Genomic DNA, 25,553 nt, shown 5'->3' on the forward strand with positions numbered 1-25,553 from the left:
TGATATATGGGGGGAGCCACAGGCATGCTGGACATTTTGAGATAAGTATAGCAGGCTGAGGACGATGCACAGATGAAAGAACATTCACTCCAGGATATTCCAGGGGAATTTGGAAAAGATTTTCAATTCTGGTTTGCTTTACTTTTACGCTGCAGTATGCAGTGGACCAAACCATCTGGACAAAATCACACATTTACAAACAACCGCTCACAAGGGGGGCAATATTCCCAGAAATGACCACTAACTAAGAAGAAAAAAGAAACGAAGAAAATCAGCCTCAATAGAGGCTCATTTCAGTGCTGACCAGCACTGAAATGAGCACGTTCAGTACAGGTAAACAGCCGAGCAACACCAAGTTTCTTTAGGTCTTGTGTTTCTGTTTTAACTCTGGTCTTCAATCCCAATGGGATTTGCCAAAGAATCTGTCTGTATGAGCAGCAGAAGCAGATAAATATCCAGTGTGTACAACTCCTCTTACGCCACTTCCTCTCTTTGGTTGAGAGGTTGGTCCATTTGGTTTCATACTGCCAGCAGACTGCAACAGGGTTGACTTGTCAACCAAAAAAAATCTGTGTATAATTGAGCAGAGTTCGCTCCTTTGGTTCACACTAGAGCTTGGATGCACGTTCACAAAGACCCAAACAAACCATACCATCTAAGGAAATGGACTGGGGCTCAAAGCACAAAGGTGCCGGTGTGTTCATCAATCAATCAATAACTGTAATTTTCTTGAATTACATTTAATAGGATGAATAAACTCACACAGAAAGTTTGAGCAACTTGGGGGTCCTTGATGCTTAGATATGGGCATGTGTCGTTCAGTAGCCTGCTACCCCACACAGCCTGCAGTGTTCAGCCATGCCGATGTGCTTGTGTGTCCTACTTCCTCACTGCACATGATGTGGAAGCATTTAAATACATGTTGGGTCGACAGAATTAAAAAAGGCAGATCAACAAGTGTTATTCATAGTGCAAACAAAGCACACCGCCACCCCGTGCACGCTCAGGATGCGATTGGACCAAAGTCAAGAGTTGACCCAATCTGTCCCAGCATCCTTACTTCAGACTTTGATTTCAATGTGAAGAGTGTTTGTGTGAGTGCAACAAAGACTTTATGGTGTTGATGTTGCATTTAAGGTCTTTATCTTCTAAATAACGGGACAGGTTTTGCGTCGAGATGCACAAACTGAACCACATATGCATGCAATGAGCAGGAATGGCATTTTTAAAAAGGAAGTCTTGCTTCCTCTCTGGTGATGTAATTACTTCATTAGGAGATTCAAAGATGAATCTGCTTTGCTGATTACACAAATTGCATAAGATTCATATTATAAACATCAGAGGCATTAAATTAATGTAATAAAAGCCAAGCGCAAGTCAACTTTTTCAGATAAATAGCACCGTTTCTTACAACTGAAGGAAACGTCGAGCATTATAGTCAACCGCAGTTGGTCGGAAAGTCTTGGTGCTTCCAGACGGTTTTGTCTGGCCATCGGCAGGACATCGGGGCATGCCGACTGGTTGCAAGCATCACTTGCAAATATTTCTGTGCATTCAAGGATTTGTAACAAATCTTGGCTGCATCTAGAACATCAGAGTGGAGGTGGGAGGTGAGTCTGTGAGAAAGGGGGGGGTGTTAAGCAAGAAAAGGAAATATATATATATAGTTTAGTCTGCTCTATTCCAAAAGGGGGAGAAACGCAGCCTCAAATTACTTTGGCCAGGACATAAAAGTGAAGCAGAGTGGCGGTTAAGAGACGATAGCACTTAAAATACAGCTGCGACCGCCAAGCCAATAAATGGAAAAAAGTAGGGAGCAGCGCTTTTAACCTTTTTAAACCAGCGTTTGTGTACTGCTACTGTTGCTTTGGCGCTGGGAGTGGCCCCCGGTTCCCTGGCACCTACCGTCTGGGACCGGCCCATTATGGCCTCTTGGGGTTTCCATGCTGTGGTGAGAAAGCGCGCTGGATGCCTTAAACCACTAAAGCTCTCATTATAGTCTAAATGCAGCGCGACACAACTCCTGCCAACTGCAAGGTAGGAGCTCCAGTATTTAAACGCATCTTTGTCTGAGCTGAACCCCCCCCCAAACATACAAATACACACACACACACACACACACACCAGGTCAGAAAATACCTGCCACCCTTAAGAACCATAGCACAGTCTTCCAGCCCTTCATATGACGAATAGACACAGAGAAAACTAAGTTTTCTTTACACTGGACGGAGGAGATGCTCCGTGTCTCCTGAGAGGAAGTAGGCAAAAGCCACATTATTCCCTCTGCTTCTGGCCGACGACACTGAGTTCCATCTGGTGCGCTCCGTGCCCCTGCCACGTCCCTGCCTCAGCTCCTCACTCACACGCTGACAGCACGGGCCCGCTGGAAATCAGAGGCAGATGTGAACTCACGCAGAGCATCGCAGCTCATCTCGCTACAGGAAAGATGATTTGGCGTCCATAAAGAAATGATGACCGGCAGATGGTGTTGCCCATCGCATCCAACCTGGAATAAGCTACGCCACGACGTGAATGCCAAAAAAACACATCTATGGGGAAGCAAAACCGTGCATCCTGCAACTAAAAAAACACTGGGATTTGTTTCATCTAGTGCTCGAAAAAGTAGATATTTTAATGTGGCTTTTTGAGTTTGTGACGATGTTGAGCAATCGGGGGCACTTTGGCACTCTGTCCAGATCTTCGTCATCGCGCTCCCCTTGTAGAAGAAAGCAAGAGGCAAATTAAGTTCATTTATTATTTTTGGCCCCGGCAGCGTGTGCCACTTTTCACACTCTTCAGGCAGAGTTGAGGCACCGTTAACTTTAGGGAATTAGAAAAATGGCTGGTTGGGAGACACAGGAGCAGTGGTTGTGGTCAGGTCTTTGCTCAGGAGCGGTGCCAAGACTCCCCTTTTCCCCTGTACTTGAACCCATACCTGCTGAGGTTTGGCCACTATACACACACACACACACACACTCACACACACACAGCAATGCAAACCCCTTAGGGCTTTGATTAAACAGCACAAGAGAGGTCTTGAGAGCTCCATAAACCTCAAGCTCCCAACTCAACTGAAGATACAAACTTTGAAAGAAAATGTAGACAAGTGTAACAATCGCTGCCGCCGTCCAAATGCACCAGAACCTAAATATTTGTGTTCAGCCTAATTTCAGCACCTGTGGTGTTATTTCAGCACAATAACACCACAGGCATTTCCGAAAACCTTCCTGCAGTGTTGGATGTATGGTATCAAATGTGCAAGCCGGGAATCTGATACCAGTTTAAAATTACACTCCTCAGGTTGTATGGTTGTCATCCATTGTCAGTTTCAACTTACATAAATCTTTGGTTGAACATATGAGCAATGAGAAACTTAAGACAGTGTGCTGCGCTGGACGAGCTGCCCCTCATTATAGCCTGACAAAATACAAGCTGTCTCTGAGTGGTCAGAAGCTATGTTTGTAAAGAAAGCAAACCTAAATAGATGTGGTTTTTGATGTAAAGCTGAGGTCCGACATTGCCATGCGGTTAAGCAAGTGGCGCCAAATGACCATCTCTGTGTATAAACAGGGTTCTTTTTGAGTATCCCTACCTTTGATCGCCACATATCTTTCTTTTCACATCTGAGATGTCATTTGAAAGCAAACAAAAAGCTGCAGACATGCACTCTGAAGATGCTGCAATGCAGCTGTTGCATGGAGGAGGTGCTGCTTGTTTTAAGCATCTTAAGGGAAAGAGAAATGTGCAAATGAGGGAACTGCCTCAAAGCAATCAGTGCGTGCAACTAAACAACAGACTTTTTGTCTGCAGCACCCTGGATGTATCAATGTTTAAAACAAAAAAAACTTTGATCTGATTTTCATGCAACAAATAAAAGCAGAACTGAATCTAGTTAAAAGTTCAGATTTCATCACCAAGTGATCTAATATTTAACCTTTCAGGCAAACCTTTCATGGTGACTGGTCAAAGCAGTCACATGGCTATATATTTGTGGTCAATCAGTTGTAAACTTTGCCTGAATTAACTTGATTATACAGCATTAGATGCACTTTGGGTTTTTATAGATAGCTTGACTCCAAATAAGTGGATCAATCTTCAAAGTTGCGAATGCACGGCATACAAAAGGCGAGTTATATTCACGTGGCTTCAAATCGTGCAAAAGAAGAATTTAATTTGCAAAAGAGAGCTGTGCATCCCAGGATCCTTGGCAGGACATGCTGAAAGATCAGGAAATGCATCATTAAAGTATTGGCACATGATAAGAAGCCAAGCAGATTAGGGCAGATTTATCTTATTAAACTTCAAATAAACAATTTGCGCTGAAACAATATCTGGATATTTTGGGGACTTCTTCCACTCAGTGAAGGCTGAGATGGCTGATCCACGCGCACTTGTGTTTGTGGATGCCAAGAGATAAAAAGCTGGAAAAGAGAAAGATTCTATTGTTTTATTTAGCCTCAAACTGCACGTTTTTAAAGTGAAAGCGTGACATTTCTGGATCAGATGGCTGAACGCGAGCAGGAGGACACGTGTGGGGTTATTCACATCCGTATGGCCAAAAAACACTCCAGCTTCAAAACTAACGTTTAGCTTCATAAACTCCTTCAAACTGACCATGAAACCTGGTTTTAAAAAGTCCAAACAAGACGAAAACAGCCGCTTCGCGCTTTGCGTAAAACCTGCTCAGTAAAAGTTTAAATAAACTTTTTTTCTTTTAACGCAGACGGTGGAAAGGTTTGCTATCATCTGTGGAAACATTTCCATAAAAACGCTTATTTCTGGCTGAGTGGCAATTACCAGAAAAGTGCGCTCAAAGTGAACTCCAGACATCAACAAAATAACTTGCAAGAGCATGTTTTCCCTGTGAATGAATTCCACAAGATAGGAGCCATCTTGTGACCGCATATGCTTGCAAGCTTAGTACCATCCTCACACACTGCCTGCACACACACACGCACATGCACACACAGACCGACAGCATGTACAACTTGTCAACCTTACCCCCCCTTACAGCCCCCGTGAAAAAAGTTTTAAAGAGGGCAGCTTGGTAAAATTACACCCCGGAGTACCGCGCGTGTTCTCCGGGACTGCAGCCCGAGTCTGCCCGGTAGGAAGAGGGAAAGAAAAAGCACTTTGCACGTACTTGAACGATCTCCCCCTCCGCGCTGATTGTGGCTCCAGCTTTAGAGAAGCGTCCTTGCAAACCAGTCGTGTAAGTAGTATAATCTCCATTGGGACTGGACTCGAACAGCACCACTTCCACAAAGGCTGTATCCTTGGCGAAAACGGCACCGAGAGAAGCGGCGACCAGCAAGATCACCGGGACCACCGAGTCGGGCACACGATCTGAGCCTCTCCTTGGTAAAATCATCATCTTGCCGGCTGGATCAGCGCCGATCGGGACATAATTTCACATGGATTAATTAATCGGATGAAGGTAATTGAAATGAGGTCTGTGCGCGCGCTGCGGGCGATGCCTCGGAGGAGTGGGAATTGTGCAATAGAAGCTGAGCCTGGGCTGAAGCGTGTTTATTTCACCACTGCGAGCCTTGTCAATTACATTGCCTCAAACGCAGCCTTGCTTTCTCCCTCCCTTCCTCGCTCCCTCTTTCTTTCTCACCCTCCTCCTCCTCCTCTACAAAGCGGATCTCCTTTGATCTCTAAACACGTGATTTTTTTTATTTTTTTTTTTTAGTTTTTTTCTCTCTCTCTTTCTCTTTCTCCCTCTCTCCCTGTCTCCCTCTCTCCCAAAAGGGTTATATCCCCACCCACCACTCTTTCTAGCCCTCTCCTTTGCACTCCCCACTCTGAAAAGTGCCAGCACTCAGTTAAGGAGGCACCGAGGACGTCGGCTCGCGCTGAAAGAGCTGCTTATTGTTTGACTAAAAAGACTTCAAGTTACACGTTAACTTCTGAGTTAATTGACTTTTTCAGTCCATTATGAAGTAGATGGGGCTTGTTTCTTCCACCATGCTCCCACCTGGGTTTTTTTCCCCCCCAGAATGTGACATGTTTTTTTTAAGTGACTGTACCACCTTAAAACAAACATTACCCTCCTCGGGACGCTTTATGATTTACCCGGGCTAATTTTTCTATCACACCTACCAGCTATAATATGGGCTAGTCTTCTTCTGACGTTTATGCTCTCTGTCTTTATTCTGTTCTTCAATTTAAAAAAAATAAAATAAAAAATGTGCTTTGCTCTTAATTGAACTTAACATTAACACTTGAGCACATAAGAAAAAAGAAAAGTGCAACCAAGCTGGTCTTCAAAGCAGCTGTTGCCATGGAGACAGGCAAGACAACCTCATCACAGACCATGTTAAGGCCATTTATACCAAGTTCTTGTTGTTTAAATGTCACAGATCAATCACTGAATCTGTGGAAAACTTAAATAAGTGTGTGTTGCTGACAGTGCATTCAAAGATCGCTTTAACCATCCTCACTTTTAAATACACATGCACAGATCCTTTTAAACAAACTTGTTATTTACTGCAGGAGATAAAGGCTCCATTGTGAAACTTCCATGCTGGTCGGTTCCTGCAGAGCGTCTTCTGCTCGGAGCCTTTCCTCTTACTGTGTGTGAGACTTTATTGTGTCTGAAAATAAGCACAGTGAAGAGATAAATACGTCTCTTCAGTCTTCCAAATCACTATTTTCTGTTTCTCCTACAGAACAAATAATAAAAAGAGCTTGTGGTGCCATGCAAGTAAAGCATTGTTTTCTATTTATATGAATATGAATAAAAACATATTAAACAGTGCTTTTTATTATTATTTTCAATGTAAAGAGGAACAATAAAGCATGAAACTAAGTGACTGTACAGTTGAGAGTTTTATTTCCTGGTATTTTTGTCCTGCTTTCCAGCAGAGAAAACTCCCAAATGAAGTGTGAGTTCTACATAGTGATTAATGTCTTTAAAAAGATCTCAGAAAACCAAAAAACAAGGTTTCATCTTGCTGTCAGCTGTGTGGCAGTGTGATTATGAAAACCAACTGTGAGGGCTTTTTAGGTCAAGAATGCTGCCGCCTCTGGAAGAAAACATGATGGTCAACATGTGTTTGGACTCAAAGAAGAAAAAGAAAAAAAGAAGGGGAGGAAAATATTTCAAAGTTAAAACTTAAGAAGTTCTTCAGCGCCTCTAGCATGAGAATAATTTACAGATCACATCAGATGACACTTGGTTTTATGAATCCTGATCCACACCACATGTCCCATAGCTGCCTTGTGACACTCTTCTTCTGTGATTTGTGCACCCCACACAGCCATGAAAGACAAGCATTTTATGACTGTGGTGAATGAATATGTAGTTAATGGGACATTTTAAGGTGTATTTCTTACATGCTTGCTGAATTAGACTGACATTATCAGCTTATTAAAGGACCACAGCTTGCATGCAGGGCAACAAGTCACAGTGATCCAATTGTTCACCAAGATCGCTTCATCTTCTATTGCAAGTCTGCCCTCTGCTGCTTGTTTTCAGTGCACAGTAACTTCACTTCCGACCATGGTTTCCTCTCATCCTTTCACTAAAATATTTACATTTGGGATTATTTGAAGTGTATATAGTGAATGTTTGGCGATTATTAGATTATTGTAGTAGTTAGAGCCTTCTTTAATTGAAAAGTAAACCTTACATTCTTGCTTTCAGCCTGAGAAATGATCCAATATTTAATCAGCAACAGCTGCACATCATCATCGCCTGACGCTCAAGTCTTCCTACACAGTGTCAGCACTCCGTCCACACTGAGAGGAATCAACTGTGCCTGTTTAGACTGGGAGCGCGCTGAAGATGAAGAAGGTTTCATAGGATGATTTCTGGCTCAGTTCTGTACATTTACTGTCAATGCTCCTGGAATAGGTGCATGTCTGGGTTTCTCTTTTACCATATGTGCTGGAGTAGAGTTCTTTGGTTCATGGATAAGATTACGCTGTTGAAGCCAATGACAGTGAAAAGTCAATGGGTGCTGTGAATGAAGTTCAGTACATTTGTTAATAAATTTATTTCTGTTGTTTTGGGAAAATGTTGAAAACACAGAGCATTGCAAATAAAATATAATAAAACTGATATTGAATACAAAAATTCAACAGCTGGATGTTAAATGAAGCAAACACTGTTTTTTAGACCATGCTGGTTCCCAGTTGGACCCTGTTTTGCTGCTTAGTTCTGAAATCAGCTGCAAGCTGTAGATTTAACAAAGTATTGAAAGAATCCCTCACAGAATTTGCTCCAATGACATGAAGCATCACACACTCGCTGCAGATTCGTTGGTTTTACATCCATGACGAGAATCTCAGAGCTTCTTTATTGGTTTTAGATCTGGTGACTGTGAAGGCTGTCTGCATACAGTGAACATGGATACTGGAAGTAGCACATGGTAGGCAACAATACTCATATAACTTGTAGTGTATAAATCATACAGAGGGGTCCAAAGTGTGCAACGGAAACATCCCCCACACCAGCACGCCAGCACCACTAGCTTATAACTCACAACCACTAGCTTGTGACTGCTGACACAGGACAGGATAAATCCATGTTTTCATGTTTACCACAAATTCTGCACTCTGCATTTGGTCTGTAGTTAATCTAAAAGACTTTTTCATATGGATCTTATTCATTCCTTTTGCTCATTAATAACCAAGGCCGGATTATCCAATGGGCATTATGGGCCCAGGCCCAGGCGTCCACGCCGTCTTGGGGCCCATGTGGGGCCCACGTAGAGCATACACCAGCAGTTTGGACATGAAACAAAATGTACATAAAAGTCAGATAATTACACCACAGTGTCTACTGTATCCCTATTGGTACCACTGGCTGAGAGATGTTAGAAATGTTGTTTCACAGTGTATAACTCACAATTTTCACAATGTTGTGGTGGGGAAGTGGGCCCCTGGAACACTCTGGGCCCAGGGGCCTCTGCACTTTTAATCCTGCCCTGGTATCCTGCCATCTTCTGTTTATTCAGTTAACAGAGAATAGTTGAACCAACTGAAATTGTTTCTATTTGCAAAAAGACACTGGATAATTTCTCTAAATCAATCTGTTAAATGACCAAAACTCCAGTCATGTAGTCGCAATTGTACAAAGACTGCAGAGACTCAAGGAAAATCCATGTTAGCAGGAATTTAACTTTTCATGACTAAACGCCATAAATTTGAATGACATTCTTTATGGCAGTGGTTCCCAAAAGGGGGTCAGGCCCCCCAGATGGGGCCCAGGGTTATCACAAGGGGCTAAATAAAACTTGGGAGTTTTGGCATTGGACAAATTTGTAAAATTACCAATGAGGAATGATGATAAATCAACAAGAGAGACTTCAAGTACTAACAAAAGAGAAGAAAATATGATGCATCCTATCTGCTCCTGCTTGACCAGGTAACAGTCAAGTTATAGTAATAATCAATGGCAGATAATGAAGAGACCACAGTTTTTAGCACGTATTAATATTTTATTCTAATATTATGAAGTATGAAGCCAAACAAATTACAATACCACTTGGGGACTTTTCATTCTGAATACAAATAAATTTATACAGAGTAGATTCTTAGTTTAAAACGTTTCACACTAAAGCAGAAGAATGGATCATAATACTGACACTGACGTGGTTTTTACTACAATACAGTCACTAAACTAATGATGCATTTCTTATTATGTTACTTTAGTTCATGTGATGGGACAGGGTGGGGCTTGACATTGTTGTCGTTGATGAAAGGGGGGCCCTTCCGAAAAAGTTTGGGAACCACTGCTTTATGGCGTGTATTATGTTTCCATTTAGACAATGTTTTGTTTAGATGTTTAAGTTTGCAGTATGACTGTAAAAACAGTACAAGGGGAAAAGCCCACTTTTGTTTGAAAGAAAGTAAACGATATTTTTCATAAACTAAATGAATGAAGCAAGTTTTATTCAGTTGAATAGATTTTATAATCAAACTTAATTCATTTGTTTGTTCCCAACTGAAACGTTTCATGCTAGTTGGTTTAACTCATCTGTTTTACAGTGTTACCTGACCGTCTGACCGTTGCAGCTGACATGGAGTCTTCAGACCAGGCAATGTTTTACCATCTTCTGTTTTGCAGCTTTGGTGAGTGTGTGTGAGTTAAAGTTTTAGCTGACAGAATGGCAGCCGATGTGGTCTTCTGCTTAAAGGGTGGATGTATACCTTGCTTGTAACCAGTAGTTATTTGAGTTTGCCATATCTCCTCTGACCTCCAACATCAATTAGACGTTTTTTGGTCCAGACAACTGCTGCTCACTGGATATTTCCTCTTCTTCAGACATTCTCTGAAAACCCCACATATGGTTGTGTGTGAAAATCCCAGTATACATTAGCATCATTTCTAAAATACTTATTTCAAGCATATCATTGTAAATTTAGCCATGTTTGGATTTTCATTTGACTTTTTTCATTTATTTATTTATTTGACAGGGACATAGCATATTAAAACAAAAAACAACTTCTAAATAAGCCAGATTTATCCAAAAGGCTAGCTTTCATCTGTTGTCCCTGGCCAGATCTTACAGAGGCTCCCTGGAATACCAAAGTAAGAGAGAGAGAAAAGAACTACAGATCAATAATCTAAAATATAAAAGTATCTATCAGTTAATTAAACAAATAAGTCATGGATAAATAGACAAACTGATCACAATTTACTAATAATACCCAGATGGAGCACTGAGCCCGTCTGTGCATACCAACCAGACTCCCAGCCTCAGTGAATTGTCCCTTTGTTGGCACGGTGCTGACATTATGTTTTAATGAAGAAAGGAGATGATGAGGAGGGGGTGAAAGTTTTTACAATCATGGCTCCCGAGAGAGCGCACCACTGCAGCATATTATTACATAAACTAATTAAGGGGCCCCGCAGCCCCCCAGATTGTGGGAGATGCTTTCCTTGTGATGACACAGTATGGCGATGACTATTGACTCCAGCCGGTTCAGGGTATGTTGCATGCTTGCAATGATGTCACAGCACAGACCACAGTGGGAAACTCTCATGAAGTGATCTGCAATGAATTACAAGTAGAGAGAGCAGATGAGGGAAAATACCAACATGGAGGGGAGGGATGATGAATGGCCTTTTCATCATAATAACTATACAAACATTATTAATGGAGTGCCTTTGGAAACAAATGGGTTTTCATGGAAATATGAGGCAAAAGCAGGAACAAGTAATAAAGTTTTCAAATGACAGTGTGGAAATAAATAACATGACGAAATGGGAGGAGTCACTCAAAGCAATTCAACACTCTGCAGGTTCATTAAAGTTCAACTTCACTCTCCATGATGCTGTAACCTTGGTAACGGTACAATACAAGTGAAAGAGCCAGACATTTTCCTCAAATCTTCAAAAGTGTTTCAAATGCTAGAGAGAACTTTGAATTCATTTTGTGGACATATTCTGTGTTTGCTGCTCTCAAGTGACCCCTACATTCATTTATAGATAAACAGATAAAGATACATACATACACGTCATGAGGCCATTTGATTCAGTAGTTCATCTGTTGAACTGCTTCTTAACATAACTAGCTGATTAGCCAAACACATGACAGCTACTTGATACATTTATACATGTAGACATGATGATTGAAAAAGGAAAAAATATCAGCAATTTTATCAAAGCAGCAGTTTTCTGGGTGAAATTGTCTTGTTTAAATCAAATCAAATCAAATCAAATCCGTACACATCAGGAAGAGTCCCAAGAATGACCACGAGGACAGACACAGTCACAGGAAATGCCCAGGCAGGGGCAGGCCAGAGCCCACATCACAGCCATAAGGCTGCAATGCAGAGTAGCTACCAACAACCCCAGCCCGGGCGACCCCTGCAAAGACCCCGCAGGCCAAACAGACATTGCCCCCAACACTGAGGATCCCCATGAGGAAACCAAGGAGGAACAGGAGGAGCACTGCCAGTGCCCTGCAAAATGAGCTCCAGCAGGCCACAAATATGCATGTGTCTGCTCAAAAAGTCAGAAACAGACTCCATGAGGGTGGTATGAGGGCCCAACGTCCACAGTTGGGGGTTGTGCTTACAGCCCAACACTGTGCAGGACGTTTGGCATTTGCCAGAGAACACCAAGATTGCCAGATTTGCCACTGGCACCCTGTGCTCTTCACAGATGAAAGCAGGTTCACACTGAGCACATGTGACAGACGTGACAGAGTCTGGAGACGCCGTGGAGAAGATTCTGCTGCCTGCACCATCCTCCAGCGTGACCAGTTTGGCAGTAAGTCAGTAATTGTGTGGGGTGGCATTTCATTGCAGGGCGCCATGTGCTCGCCTCCATGTGCTCGGTAGCCAGAGGTAGCCTGACTGCCATTAGGTACCACGATGAGATCCTCAGACCCCTTGTGGGACCATATGCTGGTGCGGTTGGCCCTGGGTTCCTCCTAATGCAAGACAATGGTAGACCTCATGTGCCTGGAGTGTGTCAGCAGTTCCTGCAACACGAAGGCATTGATGTTATGGACTGGGCCGCCCGTTCCCCGGACCTGAATCCAATTGAGCACATCTGGGACATCATGTCTCGCTCCATCCACCAACGCCAAGTCGCACCACCGACTGTCCAGGAGTTGGCGGATGCTTTAGTCCAGGTCTGGGAGGAGATCCCTCAGGAGAACGTCCGCTACCTCATCAGGAGCATGCCCAGCCAGTAGTGTGTTTTTCCATTTAATTTTGAGTATAACTCAACAAATCTAGACCTCCAGGGGTAATACAATTGATTTTCATTGATAATTTTTGTGTGATTTCAATAAGTATTTAATAAAAATATTTAATTCATTCAGATCTACGTGTTACTTTAGTTTTCTCTTTATTTTTTTGAGCAGTGTAAATCTCCTCTTGAAAATGCAAATTTGCTCTGCACAACACAGCAACCTGAAAAATACATAAATAATTTGTACCTATTTTTAAGTAAAATAGGTTGCGATCTCCTACGATAGAGCACTGTAGGGATGTGGTGGAACCAGAGATTTTTCTTCATGGATATGCAGACAACAAATCTGCTGCAACTGTGTGATGGTATTATGTCAATACGAAGCAAAATCTGAGTAAAAAGTGTTTCCAGTATCTTGTAGTTGGTTCACTGATGTCCCTTATTGCTTAGACAATATTTTCTGCCAAATAGCAATAAAGCTGTGGGCATTTCTTGATGCTAAGAATGCCATGTTACTTCAGATACATGACAATTTCATGCTAAGGACCATGCTGCCCAATCTGGGAAGGGTTATAAAGGCCTTTCAAAAACAATTTGGAGTCTATCATTGTACAATGAGAGTTTATTTACAAGTGGAAAACATTCATCACAGCTGCCAATTTTCCCAGGAACAGACATCCAAACAAGTTCACCCGAAGGCCAGACGACAGAAAACAAACTAAACAAAAAACAAAGTGTGACCTACATTCTCAGACACTACAGGCCTCAGTTAGCATCTGACCAAACCACAAGACCTCTGAAACAATGTCAGATGAGACCAAAGTGGAGATGTTTGTCCTCAATGCACGACATCATGTTTGGTGGAATCCAAACAGTGCAATCAGCACAAGCATGGTGGTGATAATTTAGACTAGTTCTGCAGCCGCATGACCTGGTCACCTTGCAGTCATTGAGTAACAATGAACTCTTAAGTATAATTAAGTATTTTAGAAACAAATGTTTGGCTGTTTGTGTGAAAGCTTAAGTTTGGCTCATACAACAGGAATCTTATCCTTCGCTAGATGGTAAATCTAAAAGAAAATGGCCTAAATAGAAACAACCAGGGTGTTGCAGTGGTCCAGACAATACCCACAGCTCAACTTGGTGGGAATACTGTGGTGGGACCTGAAGAGAGTTGGAGGAGTAAAGGAAGACTGTAGATCTCCAAGACCTGAAGCAACACTGTAAAGTTAAGCGGGTCAAAGTTCCTCCATAATGATGCAAAGAATGATAAGATCATAAAAAAAACAAGAACTTCACATTATTGCTGCTAAAAGTATTTCTACAAAATGTTTATTTATTTACAGTGACTTGCACAAGTAGTCACCCCTTACTGTTTTTCAGATTGTTTTTTAACCTGTCTTTTAAATGTAGGATTTCATCTACAAAATAAACAAACAAAACATAAACAAAACTACAAAAACATATCCAAACTGGTTAAGTGAAATGATGAATGGTTAGTTAAAAAAAAGTTTGTGAGTTGCTTTAGCAGCATGTTTGGAGACATTGTCCTGGTGGAAGATGAATTAATCAACCTTAATTTTCTTGAAGATTGAGACAGGTTCCATCCTTCCATCTTTTATTCCCTCAGTTTTGACCAGTTCCACAGTCCCTGCCATTAGGTACCAGGTGAGATCCTCAGACCTGTTGTCAGACCATATGCTGCTATAAGACCTGTGTTCCTTCTGATGCATGATATTGCCTCGTGGCTGGAGTTTGTCTGCAGGTCCCGCATGAAGAAGGAATTGATGCCATGGACTAACCTGTCTGTTTACCAGAACTGAATCTAACCCAGCACCCCTGCAACATCATGTTGTTCTCCATTCACTACTGCCATTCACACAGACCTTCCAGAACAGGGGTATTCAACTCAGTCCTACGGGGTCTGCAATCCAGCAGGTCTTCTATGTATCCTTGCTCCAACACAGTTGACTCTAATGAGTCTTTGTTGTGCAGAACCTGATAGCCTGTTAGATCCATTTAGTTTGAGGTGTGTTGCCAGAAATCCATACCTGAGAACCTGGAAACTGCCAAAAAAAGACTCCATGCATTGGTTGTGCAATTGAATAGAAACACAAGAGAAGTTGAGGCTAGAAGAATAAACAGGCTGTTCTCAACTAACCCAGCTAAAGTGTACTCCAAGTGGTAGGGTAATACTACACAAGCTGACCCACCAAGGCTGGAGATGGAACAGTACTGGAAAGGCATATGGGAGAAGGAGGCATCACATAACAGTGAAGCACAATGGTTAAAAGACCTCAGAGCAGACCACAGCTCCCTCCCTGAACAAGGTCCAGTTTACCATCATGGTGTCAGATATCCAGCATAGACTATCAGGTATGAAGAACTGGTCAGCGCCTTGCCCTGATATGATCCATACCATCTGGCTAAAGAGGCTGACTTCACTCCATGAATGCCTGGCAGCACAAATTAACCAACTCCTGAGGGTTGGGACTCACTCTGAATGGCTGACCAAGGGACGAAAAGTCCTGATACTGAAAGATCAGTCCCATCCAACAACAGCCAATAGCCTGCCTCTCTATGACATGGAAGCTCCTGTCAAACATCATAGCGGCTAAGGTAAGTGGGTACATGGATCAATACACGGCGGAGACACAGAAGGGCATTGGCAAAGGAACCAGAGGAGTTAAACACCAGCTGCTGGTTGACAGAACAGTCGCCCAAGACTGCAAAACCAGACAAACAAACCTGTGCACCACCTGGATTCACTACTGGAAAGCCTATGACTCACTGTCACACACATGGATCCTGGAATGTCTGACGTTGTACAAGATCAACAGTAGCATAAGGACCTTCATTGCAAACTCAATGAGGCTGTGGCAGTCCACCCTGAAGGCCAACTTCAAACCAATTGCACAAGTCTCCATCAAATGTGGCATATACCAAGGAGATGCCCTGTCCCCACTGTTGTTCTGTATAGACCTGAACCCCCTCAGCCAACGAATCAACAAGACTGGCTATGAATACTGACTCAGGAATGGGACCACCATCAGCCACGTCCTGCACATGGATGACATCAAGCGGTATGCCAAGAGTGAGCAGGACCTTGACTCACTGATCCACACCACCAGGATCTACAGCAGAGACATCGGAATGTCATTCGGACTGGAGAAATGTGGGCGATTGTCCAGGAGTTGGCAGATGCTTTAGTCCAGGTCTGGGAGGAGATCCCTCAGAAGAACATCCGCCGCCTCATCAGTAGCATGCCCAGGTGTTGTAGGGAGGTCATACAGGCATGCAGAGGCCACACACACTGAGCCTCATTTTGATTTGATTAAAGGACATTACATCAGCCTACGGGATCAGCCTGTAGTGTGTTTTCCCACTTTTAATTTTGAGTATAACTCCAAATCTAGACCTCCATGGGTCATTTGATTTTGATTGATCAGTTTTGTGTGATTTTGTTGTCTGCAGATTCAACTATGGAAAGAACAAAGTATTTAATAAAAATATTTTCTTAATTCAAATCTACAATGTGTTCTCTTTGTTTTTTTGAGCAGTTTATTTATATATATCTGATCTTATTCACATATCTTATTCACACACAAACACATATGAGTGTATACAAACACTACTGAAAACCCTAAAATGCCCAAACTTTTGTCTGCTCTTTTAGTGTTTTCTGATTTTTAAACAGCTCATAACAGAATGTCACTGACTTTGAAGCCTTGACTATTCAGAGTTGGGGTCCTTCCCTTATAGGACAGCCCCTCCGATCTGGCTGGAGGGTGAAAGTTGACTTTGAAGTGCAGACTAGATTAGGAAAGGTATTTCAATAGGCCTGTGGTTCAGCTGCGGGATAAAGTTGCAACCATGACTGGGGGGTAAAAAAATGAGGGAGGAGAAGGAATAAGGAGAAGAGCGGAGGGGTGAAGACTTTTTGAAAAGAGGCACCTGTACATTTGAGGCTTGCAAGAACAGGTATGTTTCCAGGGGTTAGGGGCTTTGGAGAATTCAAAGTCGTTTCAGTCAGCCCCAATACTCATAATCTGCTCCGAGACATGAAGGGGATATGATGTTAATACACTTAAACATGCGTGGACTTGCTCTCAGAGGATGGGATGGATTGATGGAATCTGAACTCTCTCTCTCTCTTTCTCTCTCTCTTGCACATACACACACACACACACACACACACACCCTCACACACACTGCATTAAGCTGGTTATTCATCCTTTTATCTTGATGGGAGTCTGAGCAATGGAAAGGTAATATTTCAGTCATCTTCTTTTTCAGAAAATAAATGAGAAAAACATGAGAAAATAATCAGGGTTTTAATTAAACCAGGACATGGGCTCAGTCATGGGACATGGAGGAGACTCCTCTCAATCTAAAACGACTGCTTTGTCATCATAATAACAATGCAGATCTTCAACTGATGCAACTGTTGAGCAGCTGAAGTTGTACATCAAGCAAGGATGGGAAAGAATTCCACCTACAAGGCTTCAATAATTATTGTCCCAGCCCCTAAATGCTTATTAGGTGTTGTTAAAAGGAAACGTGATTTATACAGAGATAAACGGGCCCTAGTTGAGAACCGTGTTGTAGGCATCAAATTCAAAGTGAGTGAACATGTGCAAAACAAAAAAATATAATAAATAAGTCTGTTGAGTACTGTATGCAACTGAATATGGTGCAGAGTATTTGGATTTTATTGTATTATGTTTTTATTTACGTTTGACACAACACCCCAACTTTGTTGGCATTGAGGTTGGATTAACATCAGGTCCTCTACTCTTATTAAAATATATATTGAAGTACAGAAGGTAAATACTACAGTGGTGGAACTGAAACATTTGGTGGAACGGACATCCAAAATTTCAGTCACTTTTTTTTCAGTCAGGGTTTTCCTGACTTTCCTTCCCCACTTTTCCATTGCTTCCTCATCACTTGTGACGACTCACTCTGAGCCAAAAAACAATGCCACAGAGTTGCACATCCAAAATCCCCAAATGAAAAGCCATGCAGCACATCACTCATGCTGCTTTTGCAGGAGGAATCTTGCGTGAGAGGACATGCTGATGTAGTACAACTGTTTGCCACATGTGCTGCCTGGTGGTTGGGTGGCAGTAGAGAGGGAAAGCTGGTGGTCGGAGTGAGGGATAGTTTGAGAACTAGTCGAGGAAAAATGTGGTTCAACGTGACTGAAAACAGATCATCCTCCATTCTGGGCCGCTTTCATGTTCGCAAGACTTATTTTGATTTCTGCTGATGTTGTGGCAATGAGTGCACACAAACACATGTTCGTAGACTGACACACACACACACACACACACACAAAATCACACAGGAAAGGACATCAAAAGGACTTCAGATGAACCAACATCCAGCACACATAAAATTAATTTTCCTTCAAAATGTGATCTGTGTCTGAAGCAAAAGTTCATTTGTGAAATCATGATGATTTAACACTTTCAGCTTCCATGTAAGTCAAACCTCTGAAGTCTGTCTTTTACTTATGAATGTTTTGATAGAAATAATTGTGTTTGAAATGGCAGTTAACAACAACAACAACAACAAAAAAAATCCCAACAACTTTGAGCTTTGGCCAGTTTTTCAGAAAGCCTTTGCTTTGTATTAGCCGAGACCAAAAGCAGCTTTGATTATTTTAGCTAATACGTTTGAAAGTGGAGAAAGATTAAGGGGTGTTAGTGTGTTAACATGGTGCACAAGAAGGGGCTTTGGGAGCATTTGTGTGGAACTTTGATTAATTCAGTCTTTTTATGTCCAGAAATACTTCACATTTCAGTCTAGGACTTCCTAATTCTCTTTGCTAACTCCCCTCAAAAGCCTCACTCATGCAGCCATAAAAATGTTCAAATTCCATTAAAATATAACAAGAGGAGCAGAGACACCCAGTCATCTGTAACTCCAAACCAAGCCAGGTGGGAGAACCTGGGATCGACTCATTTTGGGGTCCCTGGACCTTATCATGTGTGAACCACCTCAACTGGCTTCTCTTAACATGTAATGTAGCGCTTTATGAATTTCTTAACTTTTTTTACTCTACAGAAAAAACAAAAGCAAAGCCTTACTTATTTATTTACTTATCCATTTACTTACTTATTTTATTTTGTTTTTAAAGATTGTGTCAGACATAAATCTTATGACAAAGCTGGCTTGTATAAATGAAAATAGTTTGACACATAAACAACAGATGCAAATGAACATTTTCTACTAATTATGGGAGTCACTGAATCATCCAAGGCTCCCAGTTTTCCCACCAGCTTTAATGGTACATTTTATAAGAGAGCGTACAGATAAAAGCTGTTTCTTTTTTGGTTTTTAGGATCATAATTTTTGTTGAAGGGCACACTGTGGTCATAAAATGGACATGGTCAGCAACAATGCTCAGATAAGCTGTGAAGTTTAAACCATGCTCAACTGGTACCAATTGGCCAAACGTGTGCCAGGAGAATACCCTCCAAACCAGTACACCACCAGTCTTAACTGTTGATACAAGGATGGATTCATGCTTCCATGGTTTTTACACCAAATTCAGACCTTCCAGTTAAATGTGGAGCTGAAATGGAGACTCATCATTGGCACCACTGCCACATTGTCACTTATATCTAATTTCTTCATCATTCTGACTCTGTTTAACTATTTGTCTTAACAAAGAATTGAACAGCTGGACCTAATAAAGTAGCTGATAAATATAATTGGAGAGCTGAGACTGATAGTTTCAGGCTCTAAATGGTAGCTTGTCATTGTTGTGGAATTTGTTTCTTATCTTTGTTACAAATGGGTGATTGAAGACCACCGGTGTGTGTTTGAGATGAGGTGGGCAATTGAAATGAGTCTTAACTATTTTCTTTAAAAAGAAACAAATCTGTGTGATGGGTGTGGAGCAGTTTTGTGACTTTCAGGAAAAAATCTTTTGACATCTCTGGAGATTCATGTTTTATAGTCAGATGATCTGATTACATGATGTATAACATTTGGTAAATAAACCTGATTCGTTCGGATAAAACTGTCAGAGGTAAGAGCAGGGGTGGTATAGTTCAGCTTTCACCAATGACTCATATATATGCTGTAAGATTTTTCAGTTTTATGAGTAAGCAAAACAGCTATCGTGTTTGATACATGTGCAAGAAAATATTATATGCCTTAATAAAAAAAAAAAATTTAAAAAAAGAATTAAGAGAAACTTGCAACAGATTTTTTTTAAAATCTATTTGCTAACTAATAGAAAAGAAGAATTAAAGGGTGGTGATATGGTCATGTGCACAGCAGGTGGCAGTAGTACACATGACTTCAGTATGAGCACAACAGACAGGAGCATGAGTCAGATAAGTTGGCCAAATACAAATGTTTTGCTGTGCAACATTCTTATTTTTAGTAACGTCTGACGTTACTACATGGTAAATGGTAAATGGACTTGTACTTCTATAGCGCTTTATCTAGTCATACAGACTACTCAAAGCGCTTTACACTACTTGTCACATTCACCCATTCACACACACACTCATTCTACACACTTATACCCCGATAGGCACATCGGGGGGCAGTTTGGGGTTCAGTGTCTTGCCCTAGGACACTTTGGCATTTCAGGGGAAGCCTGGAATTGATCCCTCAACTTACCTGTTGAAGGACAACTGCTCTTCCTCCTGAGCTACAGCCGCCCAAAAAAAGCTACAGGAAAAGAAAGTCATGTCAAAAGATGAAGGTTAAGATTAGAGATTTCCTCATTTCTTTTAACGGACAGCTTCCTTCTTGCCTCTTTGTTGCAACAGCCCAGCTTTGCATCACACTGAAGCCAATCAGATTCATCCAAGCAAAAACCAAATCAGTCATGTTAATGTTAAGATACACACAAGGAATTTTTCAACGGGCACAACAAATTTTTCTCGCTCCTCGTTCTGCCTGTTTGTTTGGACAAATTAGCAAAGCTGGCAAATGAGGCAAGACTCATTTTGTAACAATCTAGGTGCAGAACAGTCCCATGCATCAGTTGCTTTGGCTCATTGAGGTAATTTGTCAGGCAACCGTCTCTGATAGCTGAAAAAATGCACAATCATCTCTCTCTGTATCAGAACATTACAGTGTTGTTGTTGCAAATGGGGTTGTTGTTGTTAGTCTGTCAGTGTGGTGAGAGCAGAGTAAATGTGGCCCATCAAACAAAAAGACTGCGACGTCAGTGCTGTACCAACAAAGCCTGACTTATCTGGGCGGATGGAGTGCTTGCAGAGGCTCCAAGACAATTATGAAGGTGAAGGACAAAAAGCATTGTTTCCCTGGCTGGGCTTCATGTCAGAAATGTCATTTAGTGAAGCATCTTTTTTATGCATCACAAGGACCGTTTGTGTGATCAAAAAGCTAGGACGTCGCTTAGCGTCTCCTTTGTCTCTTTCACTTGTGAATGCAAAGTGGCGGTCACTCTATCTGCACATTTGCTTGGCACACGTGTACGTGCACTTACACATGCTGAGATATGGAGCCAGCTGCTGGCAGAAGTATTGGTAGGTTGTATGCTTTGCTGGATGAGTTCTTAGTGCAAACTTCGTGTGGAAAATGAACTAACACTGCAATGTGTCAACAGTGTTGCTTTGACAGAGTTGCAAAGGTGTTCACACCAAAAGAAAACTGGAATGACTAGTGGAAGTGATGAATAGCTTGATGTAAAATGAGTAGAAGAAGACATGAGAAAAAAGACAGAAGAAGAAGATAGGAGTAAGAGGCAGAAGTGGATGGTGTGGGGCGCCTCCAGGCTGCACAAACAACACAGTGGACTATGTGTAAGGAGGAGGAGCATACCAATTGGAAAGGAGGTACATGCAAACATGTCGACACCACCCCAACCCCCCTGCAGCTGGCTGCTGTCCCAGGGTGTGACCCCACTCACCCCTATTGTCCAACCTGGCTTTACCCCATAATACCACTGTTTACACCAGAGTCCACCCCAACGAGCACACACGGGTGTTACTGTTTACCCTGCATGCCATGCCTCCACTGTAGAAACCAAGCCTTTCCTGTCAAAACAACTAATCATCTTTATGACTTTAAACCCAACATGACAAAATGCCTGATGACATAAAGACATTTCAAAACAATTTTCACTGGAAAAACTATCCATTCGCTGAAAAGAAGAAGAAGTCCTTCAGGGTGGTAGTATGGTTTGCGTGCAAGTAGGGAATGTGGAGTTAAATTTTAATGAATGAATGTCAGAACATTTTAAAATATGCAAATAAATTACTTTTAGCTGTGAGCAGAACAAATAACAAATGCAAAATAAGAATTTGGTCATCAAGTATTGGGTGCGAATTTATTATGGTGTGATACCTTAACACCATGTTTTAAGTAAATTTAGTTTTTATTAAATTTGTTGAAGAAAGTTGTACACGCAGTGTCACAAAGTGCCGAATAAATGTTTGAAGTTTACATGTTTTATGTTTGGAAGCTACTGGGATCTGCTTAAATCTAAAAGGTGTTTGGTGTGTATTACGTCACAGTTATGTCCTCATCTGGAAGATATAAAAGGGTTTTCTACAATTTAGGGATTCTTTCTTTTTTACAATGTGGTTTTGAGGATCCACCCATTGTAATCACAGAGTCCAGTGTTTAGCAGGGAGGATCCCCACTTCTGAATTTGTGGGTGTATCCCTGTTTACATTATGATGTGTGTATGAGTTTAAGCATCGGCTGAGCCGTACCCAGAAGGTAAAGCAGACTATACACAGGATTTTCTGTGCACACAGTCCCTAAGAAAGATTAGCTGAATCCAGGTTGCACAACCGATGATTTAAGGCTTCCAGTACCACCAGTTAAATAGTATTATTTTAAAGCTTGACATTTTAATTCTCAGTTACATAATAATTTAATTTAATAACTGTAGTTCTTTCTTTAACAGCTAAAAATGCACTTCTCAACAGTGTTAAACAATAAAAAGGCAATGCAAAAACAAAATAGATGGAAGCTAATTAACACAACTTTTCCAGGTGATTTTCTGTACTACGGTTCAAAGTGAATCCAAATAATCCAAATAATCAAACCTGATAATGTCTAGCAGCTTTAAACATTGACAGCATATGTAAAACAAACAAACAAAAAAAATCCCCTTTTCAGTGTTTAGGTTTAATGAATAATTACTTGTACACTTGTGAAAACTACATTTTACAGTGGCCACTATTTAAAATTTGTTACATTAATACGTTTTTTATTGGTTTTATAATCTGGAATATGATATCTGGTGATTGATGTAGACACTAGAACATTGTTTTTGTGTATGGGTGATGTGTGTTGGGCAAAAAATTACATTTTCTAAGTTGAAGTCTTTATTTTACCATTTAGGTCAAAATTATTGTCGTATTATCTTTCTGGTATTTAGGGGGCAGGAGATCCACATTATACCATGCACAATAGATATATATATATATATATATATATATATATATATATATATATATATATATATATATATATATATATATATGTATATATATTTTACTTCCTTTAAACACCACTGTTGAATTGTGGTGTTCCACAGGGGTCAGTGTTTGGACCAATGCTACCTGCTATATATATATATATATATATATATATATATATATATATATATATATATATATATATATATATATATATATGTATATATATATATATACATATACATATATATATATATATATATATATATATATATATATATATATATGTATATATATATATATATATATATATATATATATATATATATATATATATATATATATATATATATATATATATATATATATATATATATATATATATATATTTTACTTCCTTTAAACACCACTGTTGAATTGTGGTGTTCCACAGGGGTCAATGTTTGGACCAATGCTATTCACCCAGTAAATGTTACTGTTGGGACATGTTATTTGCAATTTTATTATCATGTATCATGTTTATGCAGATGACATACAGTTTCACTTTACATTTAAGAAAACTGGAGTATGTAAACTTGCTACACCACTCCATTTGGTTGAAACAATAAAAGGTTAGATGGCTGAAAATTTCCTAAAACCCTTAAAGCTGGGGTAGGTAATGTTGGGGAGCTAGCAAGATGTGAAAGTGGATCCCTGTCTTGGCTTTTCCCCATCTGGTTTTGGTCCTTGCGTGATCCAAGGCTTTTTTCTTACCTCCACCAAGGAAGTTATTTATCTGTTTCTCTGATAATTAAAAAAGTTCTGGATGGATTTTAATTCAATTTTCAGGAGTTGTTGGAAATGTGAAAAGGAAGAAATAATTTAATTTTGGTGGTGATCCGGATCACTGTTTGGATCCATGAGCTTTTCTAATGCCATGGCAGAGGTTTATGCTCTCCGAGTGCTTTTGTAGTTTGCAGTTTTTTCCACCAACGATTTTCTCTTTCTCGGCTGTTCAGTGGGAAGAGGCAAATAAATTGAGCCGGGTCGGGAAATCCTTCCTGCATTTTCTCAGCCATGTTTGCCTTCCGAGTTTTTTCTTCACTACTTTGTGTTTTCAACCTAACATGCTATTTATAATGCAGGGTTTGGCTATCAGATATGCACTGGGGGAGGGGGAGGAGGGGAGCCGGGAGAAGAAGCTTACGAGATATAAGAAATTAACAACTTTATTTGGCCTGAATGTTTTAATTGGTCAGAGTTTTGACAGATTTACAGTAAACTGAGGGGTCTAACTATGTTTCTTATTGTTCATGATTACAAAATGTACAGACTACTATCAGGACGAGGAACCACTTCACCCAGACTATAAAAACATGTCTCTTAGAAAGATTTCCTACCCCAGCTTTAAAAGGCTCAAATAGTGGATTTTGTTTGCATGTTCTCCCTGTGTATGCATAGATTCTCTCCGGGTACTCCAGCTTCCTCTCACTGTATTGATAACTGTAACACTCTAGTTTAATCAATTTGTCAATTAAACTATGTGATGATGTGGTTTTTTTGTGTGTTGTCTTTAGTTCTTGTGTCCTGTTTTATTTAGAAGTTTTCTTTGTCGAGCCTTGTATCCTGTTCGCCTGGGTTAATCTAATTTATCCCTTCCACCTGTGTCTTGTTGTGTTTTCTGTGTGTATGTATACCACTTGGTTTGTAGTTCTTCCCTGCTGTTTCTCAGCTTATTAAAATACACTTGTCAGCATTTCCTCAGCCTCTCCATCCTGCATTTGGTTCCACATCTCCACCATCGCTCCACGTCAAACCATCCTGCATCATTTACAACCCATCCAGACAGCTGCTGCTAGGTTACTCACTAGATCGAATTAACATTCTCATATCACCTCCTTTCTCCCCTCACAACACTGGCTTCCAGCCACATACAGGACTCTATGGATAAGCATCCACATCTCTCTCAGATCACATCCACACAACCACACTCAGATCTTATAACAAGTACCTGCTGACTTATACAAGAAAGATAATCTGAATTCAGTTGCAGCAAGACTTAGTTAATCCCATTTAAGTCATAATTCAGCTCTTAATAGACTCAGTTATGGTTGTGAGAGATGTTTTGGTCATTTTAACACACAAGCAAGAAACATTTACCTGTGAGAAACTTGTTAAAAAGTTTAAATGACAAACAATTATACATGTTGTTCATACAAGGATTAGATTTCTCATAATTGTCTTTAAGTATTCTACTCACTGGGCTTTATTGAATAACACAGATTATTAATCTTTAGCATCTTTTAGCAGTTTATGAAATCACTTGTAAATTAGAGATGTCTGATATGATCGGCATACCTATATTATCGGCTGATATCAACATTAAAATCAGTTTTTACTTTTTTATTTCGATAACTTTTACACAATATGCACATATTATATCAAATTCTTCAGCAAAGTCTCCTCTAACTCAAAATGATAAAATACAA

The 25,553-nt window shown here is 40.6% G+C and overlaps 1 protein-coding gene across 1 annotated transcript in view; it reads right to left on the reverse strand.

Moving 5' to 3' along the window:
• The window catches only part of znrf3 (zinc and ring finger 3), a 77,332-nt gene extending 72,059 nt beyond the window's left edge, over positions 1-5,273 (reverse strand). Inside the window, exon 1 of the mRNA XM_079251387.1 lies at positions 5,144-5,273. The gene's annotated coding sequence lies outside the window, so the exon portion shown is untranslated. The remainder of the gene's footprint in view (positions 1-5,143) is intronic.
• Between the last annotated feature and the right edge of the window lie 20,280 nt (positions 5,274-25,553).

The sequence above is a fragment of the Telmatherina bonti genome, assembly GCF_933228915.1.
Source record: "Telmatherina bonti genome assembly, chromosome: 13".
Taxonomy (NCBI): Eukaryota; Metazoa; Chordata; class Actinopteri; order Atheriniformes; family Telmatherinidae; genus Telmatherina; species Telmatherina bonti.